At 45.7% G+C, this 12,104-nt stretch overlaps 1 long non-coding RNA gene across 1 annotated transcript; it reads right to left on the reverse strand.

The window, feature by feature from the left end:
* Nucleotides 1–7,009: 7,009 nt before the first annotated feature.
* Nucleotides 7,010–8,183, reverse strand: LOC134935574 (uncharacterized). Its single transcript, XR_010180261.1, has 3 exons — nucleotides 8,111–8,183; nucleotides 7,395–7,442; nucleotides 7,010–7,091 (listed from the first exon to the last, which is right to left on the reverse strand). It is a non-coding gene; the product is annotated as an uncharacterized LOC134935574 (long non-coding RNA).
* Nucleotides 8,184–12,104: the final 3,921 nt, after the last annotated feature.

Consider the following 12,104-nt stretch of genomic DNA (forward strand, 5'->3'; position numbering starts at 1 on the left):
GTTTTACTAAAGGAGCTACTCAGTAAGGTGACCAATATGGAGTCAGAAGTTGGTGGACAGGTCAATCAGCTGCAGACCGATGTGGCTGGCCTTAAAGAAGGCATAAAGGAACAGATGGTAGAAGCCATGAAGAAAGTCATTGAACAAACGAGGGAAGAATGGCAAGTTGGAGTTTGCCGCACCATCATTGCAACACACCACCAAGCGGTTCAAGTCAGCGGCCTGGACGACCGAGGCCTGGAGGACCGCAGAGGAGGCCTGGAGGACCGCAGAGGAGGCCTGGAGGACCGCAGAGGAGGCCTGGAGGACCGCAGAGGAGACCTGGAGGACCGCAGAGGAGGCCTGGAGGACCGCAGCGGACTGGACGAAGTCAGCGGCATGGACGACCGCAGAGGAGGCCTGGAGGACCGCAGAGGAGGCCTGGAGGACCGCAGAGGAGGCCTGGAGGACCGCAGAGGAGGCCTGGAGGACCGCAGAGGAGGCCTGGACGACCGCAGAGGAGGCCTGGACGACCGCAGAGGAGGCCTGGAGGACCGCAGCGGACTGGACGAAGTCAGCGGCATGGAGGACCGCAGAGGAGGCCTGGAGGACCGCAGAGGAGGCCTGGAGGACCGCAGAGGAGGCCTGGAGGACCGCAGAGGAGGCCTGGACGACCGCAGAGGAGGCCCGGGGGACCGCAGCAGCGGACTGGACGAAGTCAGCGACTTGGACGACCGCAGAGGAGGCCTGGAGGACCGCAGAAGAGGCCTGGAGGACCGCAGAGGAGGCCTGGACGACCGCAGAGGAGGCCTGGACGACCGCAGAGGAGGCCTGGACGACCGCAGAGGAGGCCTGGGGGACCGCAGCAGCGGACTGGACGAAGTCAGCGACTTGGACGACCGCAGAGGAGGCCTGGAGGACCGCAGAAGAGGCCTGGAGGACCGCAGAGGAGGCCTGGAGGACCGCAGAGGAGGCCTGGAGGACCGCAGCGGACTGGACGAAGTCAGCGGCATGGAGGACCGCAGAGGAGGCCTGGAGGACCGCAGAGGAGGCCTGGAGGACCGCAGAGGAGGCCTGGAGGACCGCAGAGGAGGCCTGGAGGACCGCAGAGGAGGCCTGGAGGACCGCAGAGGAGACCTGGAGGACCGCAGAAGAGACCTGGAGGACCGCAGAAGAGACCTGGAGGACCGCAGAGGCCTGGACCACAGCAGCGGACTGGACGAAGTCAGCGACTTGGGCGAACGCAGAGGAGGCCTGGAGGACCGCAGAAGAGACCTGGAGGACCGCAGAAGAGACCTGGAGGACCGCAGAGGCCTGGACCACAGCAGCGGACTGGACGAAGTCAGCGACTTGGGCGAACGCAGAGGAGGCCTGGACGACCACAGAGGCCTGGAGGACCGCAGAGGAAACATGGAGGACCGCAGAGGAGGCCTGGAGGACCGCAGAGGAGGCCTGGAGGACCGCAGAGGAGGCCTGGAGGACCGCAGAAGAGACCTGGAGGACCGCAGAGGAGGCCTGGAGGACCGCAGAGGAGGCCTGGAGGACCGCAGAAGAGACCTGGAGGACCGCAGAGGAGGCCTGGAGGACCGCAGAGGAGGCCTGGAGGACCGCAGAGGAGGCCTGGAGGACCGCAGAGGAGGCCTGGAGGACCGCAGAAGAGACCTGGAGGACCGCAGAGGAGGCCTGGAGGACCGCAGAGGAGGCCTGGAGGACCGCAGAGGAGGCCTGGAGGACCGCAGAGGCCTGGACCACAGCAGCGGACTGGACGAAGTCAGCGACTTGGACGACCGCAGAGGAGGCCTGGAGGAACGCAGAAGAGACCTGGAGGACCGCAGAAGAGACCAGGAGGACCGCAGAAGAGACCTGGAGGACCGCAGAGGAGGCCTGGAGGACCGCAGAGGGCTGGACGACCGCAGAGGCCTGGATTCAAGTGTGCTGTTGCCAGGAACACCAATGATGACCAGCACACCTGCTCACAGGCCACTTCGCAATACATTCGGAGGCTCTCTGAACAATATTGCCCTGGCTGTCATCTCAACTTCCCTGGACGACCATCTGTACAGAGCTTCAAATGGACATATTCAGAAATATGCATATTCTCTGTTCCAGCACCATGTACGGTACGACAAATACTTGACGTGGGCCAATCGTGTGAACTTTGATGGTTCCAAGGGCAAACTTCCGCTGCCCAAAAATCTGGTACATGACATCATGGCTAGGTGTGAACGCCGCGTGAGGATTGGTGATCCAGAAAAGAGGAAGATAAGGGATACCATAAACTCTGTGCTGAGAACGAAGAGGAAAATGACTTGGAAGCTCGACTATGATGAAACCAGATCATTACCTACCTCCTAGCTTCAGCACATCAGCTTCACACAGCTGAAGCTAAAAAATTGTGTCAATGTACCTGTATGACCTGTACATTTTCTGGGGCTGCATGCACTGTGCTGAATCCACTTGGAGCAGCTCGGTTACTCAAAGGGGAGTGCATGAACTTGGCTCACCACATTCCTGGTAATGTAAGGGCCTGTTACAAGTTGCCCCTTTTATTCCTGTTGATTTTTTGGGCGCTGCTGTATCTATCCAGTAGCAGCCGAGTCCATTGTGCTGTGTCCATCTGGGGCCTTGGGCTGCGTTTCCATCCAGGGGCTGCTGTTGTCAGTCCTCTATTCTGGTGTCCGTATGCGACAGTGTTAAAAAGCAAAAGACAAAAACGAAAAATAATTCAAAAAAGCAAAACCTAAAAATAAAGTACAAAAACCATTACCCCGCACCACCACCACAAAAAAATAAATTATAAAAATGTTAAAGTTGATATTGTTACTGTATTTGTGCTGTTACCTTTTGATTAAAGTACCGTACAGTATGTGTGATGTTGGCTTTATTACAATACAGTACAGTATGTGTGATGTTACATGTTCCAAATGATTTTGTCCGTAAATAAAGTGTTTCTTAAAATAAACATGACGTGGTTTCCAATGTTTGTATTCCCAACTTCCTGTACTGTATAAATTAGTACTACTGTATGATGGGAATTCAATTAAGAGTGGTATACTGTATGTAAAACAACTTGGTTAGGCATCTTGCATTTCATATTTTAATAAAAACCACAGGAAACTTCTATTTTTAAAAGTTTATTGAAGAAAAAAAAGGTGTTTTTTTTTTAAATAAAGTTTGAAAGTTAATTAAAACAAAAAAGTAGTTTGTTCTTCGTTACATTCTTTTCTTGTGTATATAGATATCTGTGGGGGAAAAAAAAAAAAAAAGTATTAAAGTAAAGACACTCATGTTCATTTGTTTTCCAAGAAAATTTGTGGAACCACACAGCCCAGCAATAAGTCATGCTGGGCTGTGTGGTTCCACAAAAGGCATGCGGTACAAAGTGAAATAGTGGTGTCAGTGGTCAGCACTTTGACACGCTAACATTTGTGGAACCACACAGCAATGGCTGACACACATAAAATGGCTGACACACACAAAATGCCTGACACACACAAAATGCCTGACACACACAAAATGCCTGACACACACAAAATGCCTGACACACACATGCTGGAGTGAAAACACATGTTTGCCAAACAGTCGACAGCACATGTCGGCCAGATGGCCGACCAAACTTGCTCCAAATCACCCCAAACTGGCCAGAAAGCACCCCAGCACACTCAGGAGGTACTGTACACCACAGCTAAATTAGGAGAGAATTTCATTACAAACAGCCAGATCTTGCAGATTATCTGCCAGATAATTGTATGGTGTACAGTATGCCTATCTTATACAGTAGAAAAAGATACTATACAATGGAGTACAAGAACAAAAATTTTTATTAAATAAAATAAAATTAAACTTAATAAAATATTAAAATAGTGGTCCACTAGGAGGTGGACCACCACCCGCTGGAGCTGGATGGCACGCTGCAACTGTTCTGTGGGAAAAAAAGGACAGTATTACAAAACAAATACTGAATACTTTACAGTGTAGTAATGGCAATACAGTACTTTACTCTATATTAGACAATATTGTTATTTACAATGTACAGTACTGTATTGTCAGTACAGTAAATCAAACACTACTGTATGCTGTCGAGGTAATTTAAACATTGCTTTAGTTTACCTCTTGTATAAGTGGGCTGCTGCCTGCCCGCTTCTGGGCCAGCCCACCTATCTTGCCCCTGTCTGGGGCCCCCATAAATAATTGGCACTATATTGGAGAAAAAAAAACATTTAGTCACATTCAAATAGTAAACAATTATTACTGTATACTGTAGGTACAGTATTATACTGTATTGCTGGTATTCAAAATATAAAGTACTGTACAAGAGTTTAGCTTCAATAGGTCATAAACAAATTGTCAAAGGAATTAAACACCACAGTACAAATACTGTAGACATTTACTGTATGTATTAGCAGTCATGACATTTCATGACCGCTTCAGAAAAAAGAGGGTTACAGTACTGTAGGTGGTGTTGTAGGGAGTACTATCCATAATAGTGGACTGTACTCAGAGCCAGCCATAAATAATATGATTCCCTAGTCAAGTTTTTGGATGCTGCCCCCTTGCACAGATGCTATTTCCGCCTCTGAGCCTGTACCCCTTTCCCAGCACCATCACCCCTCAACCATAGCAGTCGTCATTTTGGTGCTCCTCCAACTTACTGTACTGTATGTTTAAAATAGCAACAGTGTGCACATTCGGTGTGCATCCCAAAACGGTGCATGTTCTTGCTGGGAAGGGGCAAGGCCACACAGTAATTCCCCAATCTGAAATGACGCCACACAGTACTGCAACTTTATTCACAACATATCATGCAATAGTGTCTCTTTTTCTCGTTACATCATATGATAGTACCACATTACTCCTCAAAGTATTCCCACTTATTCACATTGCATCACATCATATTGCTCTTTGTTCACATTAGACCACACAGTAGTGCCCTTGCTACAGTATATGTTACACAACAAAGTACTGTATACACATAATGCTGCACATTAGTAATGCATTTTGTATGCACAGAATATACTGTAGGCATGCTGCATATCATATTAATCAGCAGAAGCTGCTTGTGCCCCTGGGCATTTGGCAAGTATGCCTATGCCTAGGGCAGGCTCAGACTGGAGATCAGTACGTAATCCCGCTGGACGGGATCCCGGCAGTCAAAATACAGACGCCGGAATCCCGACCACACAATCCCGACAGGGGCGGCGAGCGGAAAGCAGCCCCTTGCATGCTTGCTTCGCTCGCCACGCGGTGGGCACGGTGCCTCGCTACGCTCTACACACTATTATATCAGTAGTCAGGAAACGCAGCATGCATTTGTGGAGTGAAGAGGGTGAAAAAGGAGAGAAAGTACAGTTTGTACTGTAAGGTTATGTCAGAGGGTGTGAAGATGATCAGCTCAGTGTTATACATGTTACAGTAAGTTAGAATACAGTACAGTGCATTATGTATTTCTATTTTATTACCAGGTGTCTCCTCCACTGGTTGGCGACGGACTGTAAAAAGATAATACAGTACAGTTAGTCATATCAGTTTGACTTAAAATAATGTTGGAGAAAAAAAAATACTGTAATTACAGTACCAACTATTGCTACTGTACAGTATATTTACCAAAAATGTATTCTGGCTCGTCGTCTGTGGGTAAAAGAGAAGAATATTATAAGATACAGTATACAGTAAAAAGTATAGTAATAGTACACTAGTGTCCAGGCCCAGTGTCAGGTGGGTAAAAAAAGGTATGCTTGTGACAGGCATGGTGATTCCAAGGGACCCCACCGAGACCATCAGAAAATTTGTGAGTGACCCGTATGCCGGTGATTATGACTAGAATAAGGTACAGTAGCAACTCTTTTTTCTTTTGAATTATGTATACTGTACAGTACTGTATGTGCATATTGTACAGTACACTTAAAATATTTAGCAGTTACTGTAGTGGTAATTTTTGGGATGACAGTATTAGCATACTGTAAGCATCCAACTGAGGCCCCCAAACAGATGCCGCCACTAGGTACAGTACGTGCCTCTCGTGCCTAATGGGAAATTCATCACTGACAGTATCTAGAGAGATGAATGGAGAGACAGTGACAAGGGGTGAGAGAGAGAGAGAGAGAGAGAGAGAGAAATTGAGTAAGATGGGTGTTTTTTTTAGAACAGGATGTTGTCCATACAGTAGCAACCAATCAAATATTACCTACTGTACTGTATTATCGTCTGTAAGTGTAACTAGATACTGTAAATGTTAATGTGGGATGTGATCGGTTGCTACTGTATGGGCAATATCACCAGTTCAAACAAAAACAATTTTCATCCGATTTCTACGCATTTGCCAGAAAAATCTGATGAAAAGTGCTACTCTGATGGCATCAGATCAATGTCAGTAATAATTCTTACCACTAAATGCAGCAGCATCATCATCATCCTCCTCCTCCTCCGTGGCCTGTTCCAGTGTAGGGCCTGTGAAAAAAAACATTAATGTGAAAAAAAAAAAAGGTTCATTCCAGGAAATACACATACCCTCCAACATGACCCGCCCCACTAGGTACAAAATGCTCTGGTTCTGGACTTCCCTCTTAATTTATTATTGCCATCACCTGTGAAGAAACAGCTTTCTTATCATATAACTAGTTCAACACAGGTGATGGAAATCATAAATTAAGAGGGAAGTCTAGAAACAGAGCAGTGCGGCGGGTCATGTTGGAGGGTCTGCATACAGAAACATAGAATTTGATGACAAATACTGTAAGAACCACTTTGCCCATCTAATCTGCCTCTTTTTTTTAACCTTTTTTTTACATCAAACCTTATAACAATTTTCCCCAAACATCACATGATGCAAAGATAAATAAATAAAAAAAGAGGTGCAAGATGGAATTGTGATTGGGCCCTCCCAACCACCCTTATGTTATATAAACAGGGTCTGCCACACGACTGTGGCTGAAATGACTGGTTGGTTTGGGCCCCCACCAAAAAAAGAAGCAATCAATCTCTCCTTGCTCAAACTGGCTCTACAGAGGCACGATGTACCGGACTGGACTTACTTAATGGGTGCAGTGAGGTGATGGACATAGAGATAGAGTCCTGGTCCTCCTCCTCCGCCACCGCCTGTGACAGTGTAGGGCCTGTGAAAGCAAAAAATCCATGAAATATACTTTTGTATTCTGTGTTGAATACAGTAAAGCAAAAATTCAGTCAGGAATTGGAGGAGGAGAGTAAATTTCGCACACAGAGACGAGAATGTCGAGGCCAGAATCAGGGGGTAGTGGAGGAGGGTTAGGATACCGTACCTCACCCTGTTGGGATTGCTGCAATCAGGATGCCACTGTCGGTCACCTGACCGCTAGAATCCTGACTGCTGGTCACGCAAACCCAACCCATTGGTTTAACACAATGTACAGTACAGTACAATACTGCAGTTTACTTACCAAGTTGGGGAGAGTGTTTTTCATCCTCATCCTCACTGTCAATAATTACTGAGTTGAAAATAAAAAAATATTATAAACAAAATACAGTAGAGTACAGTTACTACAAAATTGCACAGTAGTACAGTGCTACAGGAGGCAGAGATATATTCATAATACAGTAGGAGCAGAATGACTGTCCAGCGGTAGGGGACATACAGTACTGTATTTAAAAGACCTGCTGTCTGGATCCCGACATTCAGAATGCAGAGTGTGGATTCAGAGTATGATTGGAGGGTTAGGCTAGTGGAGGGTGGGTCGGATGCACAATTTTGGGCACCATAATACAAAATGGATATCGTGGAACTACAAAAGGTTTAGAGGCGGGCGACCAAAGTGATGAAGTGGATTGAGAAGATGGAATACAAGGAAAGGCAGGCTAGGCATGTTTACATTGGAAAAGAGGAGATTAAGAGGGGACATGATTAACCTTTACAAATATACTGTATACAGTAAGGGGACAATACACAGGAACGGTTTTTGATAAGATGGACACAGAGGACACGTGCACAGTAACTCTTGTTGAAGTAGAGGCGATTTCGCACAGAGGCGAAAAGGGGTCTTCACAGTGAGGGAAATACTGTACAGTACATGTTTGGAATTCCCTGCCTGAAAAGTAATAAAAGTGGACTTGGTCAATACTTTTAAGAATGGGCTTGAGAAAATCCTACTGTACTTACTATAATCTGGCTCCTCTTCCTCCCCCGAATCAATGGGAATGAGCTCCTCCTCTGTATCAATTACGAGGCGGTCTGTGTGTAAAAGATGACAAGTATTGTAAAATACAAAAATTACAGTAATACTGTAGGAAACTAGTGTGTCTGTAACAAAAAGTAATTATTACCACTTCCGGAGCTCTCGGATGCAGCAGGTGGTGGTGGTGGTGGTGTTGGTACTGTGGGAAAAAAAATAACAGTACTGTAAGTGAAGCTGTCAATTTGAAACATGTACTGTACAGTATCCAGGACACATGTACAGTAGTGTAACAACGATGACAGTCACACCAGAATTCTCGTTACACAATACCTGGCAGCGCAGCAGGTGGTGGTGGTGGTGGTGGTGGTGGAACTGTGGGAAAAAAAATAACAGTACTGTAAGTGAAGCTGTCAATTGGAAACATGTACTGTACAGTATCCAGGACACATGTACAGTAGTGTAACAACGATGACAGTAGCACCAGAATTCTCGTTACACAATACCTGGCAGCGCAGCAGGTGGTGGTGGTGGTGGTGGTGGTACTGTGGGAAAAAAAATAACAGTACTGTAAGTGAAGCTGTCAATTGGAAACATGTACTGCACAGTATCCAGGACACATGTACAGTAGTGTAACAACGATGACAGTAGCACCAGAATTCTCGTTACACAATACCTGGCAGCGCAGCAGGTGGTGGTGGTGGTGGTGGTGGTACTGTGGGAAAAAAAATAACAGTACTGTAAGTGAAGCTGTCAATTTGAAACATGTACTGTACAGTATCCAGGACACATGTACAGTAGTGTAACAACGATGACAGTAGCACCAGAATTCTCGTTACACAATACCTGGCAGCGCAGCAGGTGGTGGTGGTGGTGGTGGTGGTACTGTGGGAAAAAAAATAACAGTACTGTAAGTGAAGCTGTCAATTTGAAACATGTACTGTACAGTATCCAGGACACATGTACAGTAGTGTAACAACGATGACAGTAGCACCAGAATTCTCGTTACACAATACCTGGCAGCGCAGCAGGTGGTGGTGGTGGTGGTACTGTGGGAAAAAAAATAACAGTACTGTAAGTGAAGCTGTCAATTTGAAACATGTACTGTACAGTATCCAGGACACATGTACAGTAGTGTAACAACGATGACAGTAGCACCAGAATTCTCGTTACACAATACCTGGCAGCGCAGCAGGTGGTGGTGGTGGTGGTACTGTGGGAAAAAAAATAACAGTACTGTAAGTGAAGCTGTCAATTTGAAACATGTACTGTACAGTATCCAGGACACATATACAGTAGTGTAACAACGATGACAGTAGCACCAGAATTCTCGTTACACAATACCTGGCAGCGCAGCAGGTGGTGGTGGTGGTGGTGGTGGTACTGTGGGAAAAAAAATAACAGTACTGTAAGTGAAGCTGTCAATTTGAAACATGTACTGTACAGTATCCAGGACACATGTACAGTAGTGTAACAACGATGACAGTAGCACCAGAATTCTCGTTACACAATACCTGGCAGCGCAGCAGGTGGTGGTGGTGGTGGTGGTGGTACTGTGGGAAAAAAAATAACAGTACTGTAAGTGAAGCTGTCAATTTGAAACATGTACTGTACAGTATCCAGGACACATGTACAGTAGTGTAACAACGATGACAGTAGCACCAGAATTCTCGTTACACAATACCTGGCAGCGCAGCAGGTGGTGGTGGTGGTGGTACTGTGGGAAAAAAAATAACAGTACTGTAAGTGAAGCTGTCAATTTGAAACATGTACTGTACAGTATCCAGGACACATGTACAGTAGTGTAACAACGATGACAGTAGCACCAGAATTCTCGTTACACAATACCTGGCAGCGCAGCAGGTGGTGGTGGTGGTGGTGGTGGTGGTACTGTGGGAAAAAAAATAACAGTACTGTAAGTGAAGCTGTCAATTTGAAACATGTACTGTACAGTATCCAGGACACATGTACAGTAGTGTAACAACGATGACAGTAGCACCAGAATTCTCGTTACACAATACCTGGCAGCGCAGCAGGTGGTGGTGGTGGTGGTACTGTGGGAAAAAAAATAACAGTACTGTAAGTGAAGCTGTCAATTTGAAACATGTACTGCACAGTATCCAGGACCAAAAAGGGGTCCGGCCAATAAACAATCTGCATCAGAGAAGCAAGATACAGTATGCTTAAAGTATACAGTACTATATACTAGATCGCCAACAAACGTAAATTAACAAACAACTATCACTGGAATTTACCATCCTCATCCCGTAGCGAAGCACGGGTATTCAGCTATCTACAATGTTATTTATACTTTGTGTTTAATATTTACATTTAGTTTTGTAAACAGACATTCTTAACATTAACGGATTGCAGCGAGTTATCTGTGATGGTCAGGACAGGGGGTTGGGACTATAGAAATCACTATGTACTGTACACTACTGTATTTGACAATACTTACCAGCTTGGCGGCGCCTGTCCCGCCTCCTGTGACGTCGTGCTACCAGCCCTGTAAAAATATATATACAGTATAATGGCAGCATACTGTACAGCCAATGAAATTCAACATTGACAGCATCTTTATGACATCACAATAAATGGAATTGTTCATTCTAGTACCCTGCACCTAATCACTCAGGAGGGCATAGTGTACTGTACTGTCTTCAAAACTTAAGGGGCACATTTCTAAATGTGACATACAGTACACTTACAGTATCGCTACAGTACAGTAGGTCCAGGGTATTAGACAGAACACTACCTTTATAGACATTGTAACACACATAAGCATTGCCCTTATAAACATTATGACACACATCAGCATGCAGCCCTCCCACCCTTAACCATCTCAGTACTGTTCATTACATTACAAATTGATTTCATGACAGATGATGCAGTACTCACCTGAATTCATCTTATTCACGTCATGTCACAGTAGTGCAGTTTATTCACGTCACAGTACTGTCCTTGATTCACGTTGTGTCACACAGTAGAGCACCGTATTCACGTCACAGTACTGTCCTTGATTCACGTTGTGTCACACAGTAGAGCACCGTATTCACGTCACAGTACTGTCCTTGATTCACGTTGTGTCACACAGTAGAGCACCGTATTCACGTCACAGTACTGTCCTTGATTCACGTTGTGTCACACAGTAGAGCACCTTATTCACGTCACAGTACTGTCCTTGATTCACGTTGTGTCACACAGTAGAGCACCGTATTCACGTCACAGTACTGTCCTTGATTCACGTTGTGTCACACAGTAGAGCACCTTATTCACGTTACTGTACGTCACAGTAGTGCAGTAGTATATCCACATTACGTCACAAAGTAGAGATCTGCCAGTCATGAACCTTATGCAAGAGTAATGCACGTCAGAACACATTAGGCCACTGTAACATCCCTTAGAATAATTTCTGCCAAAGTAACATCCCTTAGAACACTGTACTATCTGAAACACAAATTTCGGCACACTGCAATTAAACCACACAATGCACTGCACGACTGCGTGATATGACAAACTGCACATTTCCCTGCAAAATATGATACAATGTACACTACACAAAAAACTGCAATTACCACATGTGTATACAGTACACTGCACGACAGTGCTGGCCCTAGCCAGGTACAGATACAGCCGCAGTCACGCAAAATATAGGCATGCCGCATATCATTTTAATCAGCAGAAGCTGCTGGTGCCCCTAAGCATAGCAAATGCCCTAGGCATTTGCCTACTGTAGTTTGCCTATGCCTAAGGCCGGCTCTGCTGCACGATGTGATTCACTATGTATTACACTCACTGCACAATACCATATTCTGAATGTACACTGCATGACACGCTGCAATTACGCAGCACGATACACTGTGATACATTGCATATACTGTACACTGCATGATACTGTACACTGCACAATCGTAGACCACCTGGATTGTAAAGAACTACTGTATATACACAAGTTTAAAAAAATAACAATTGTTTTTGTAA

This window comes from Pseudophryne corroboree, chromosome 6 (genome assembly GCF_028390025.1).
Source record: "Pseudophryne corroboree isolate aPseCor3 chromosome 6, aPseCor3.hap2, whole genome shotgun sequence".
Classification (NCBI taxonomy): Eukaryota; Metazoa; Chordata; class Amphibia; order Anura; family Myobatrachidae; genus Pseudophryne; species Pseudophryne corroboree.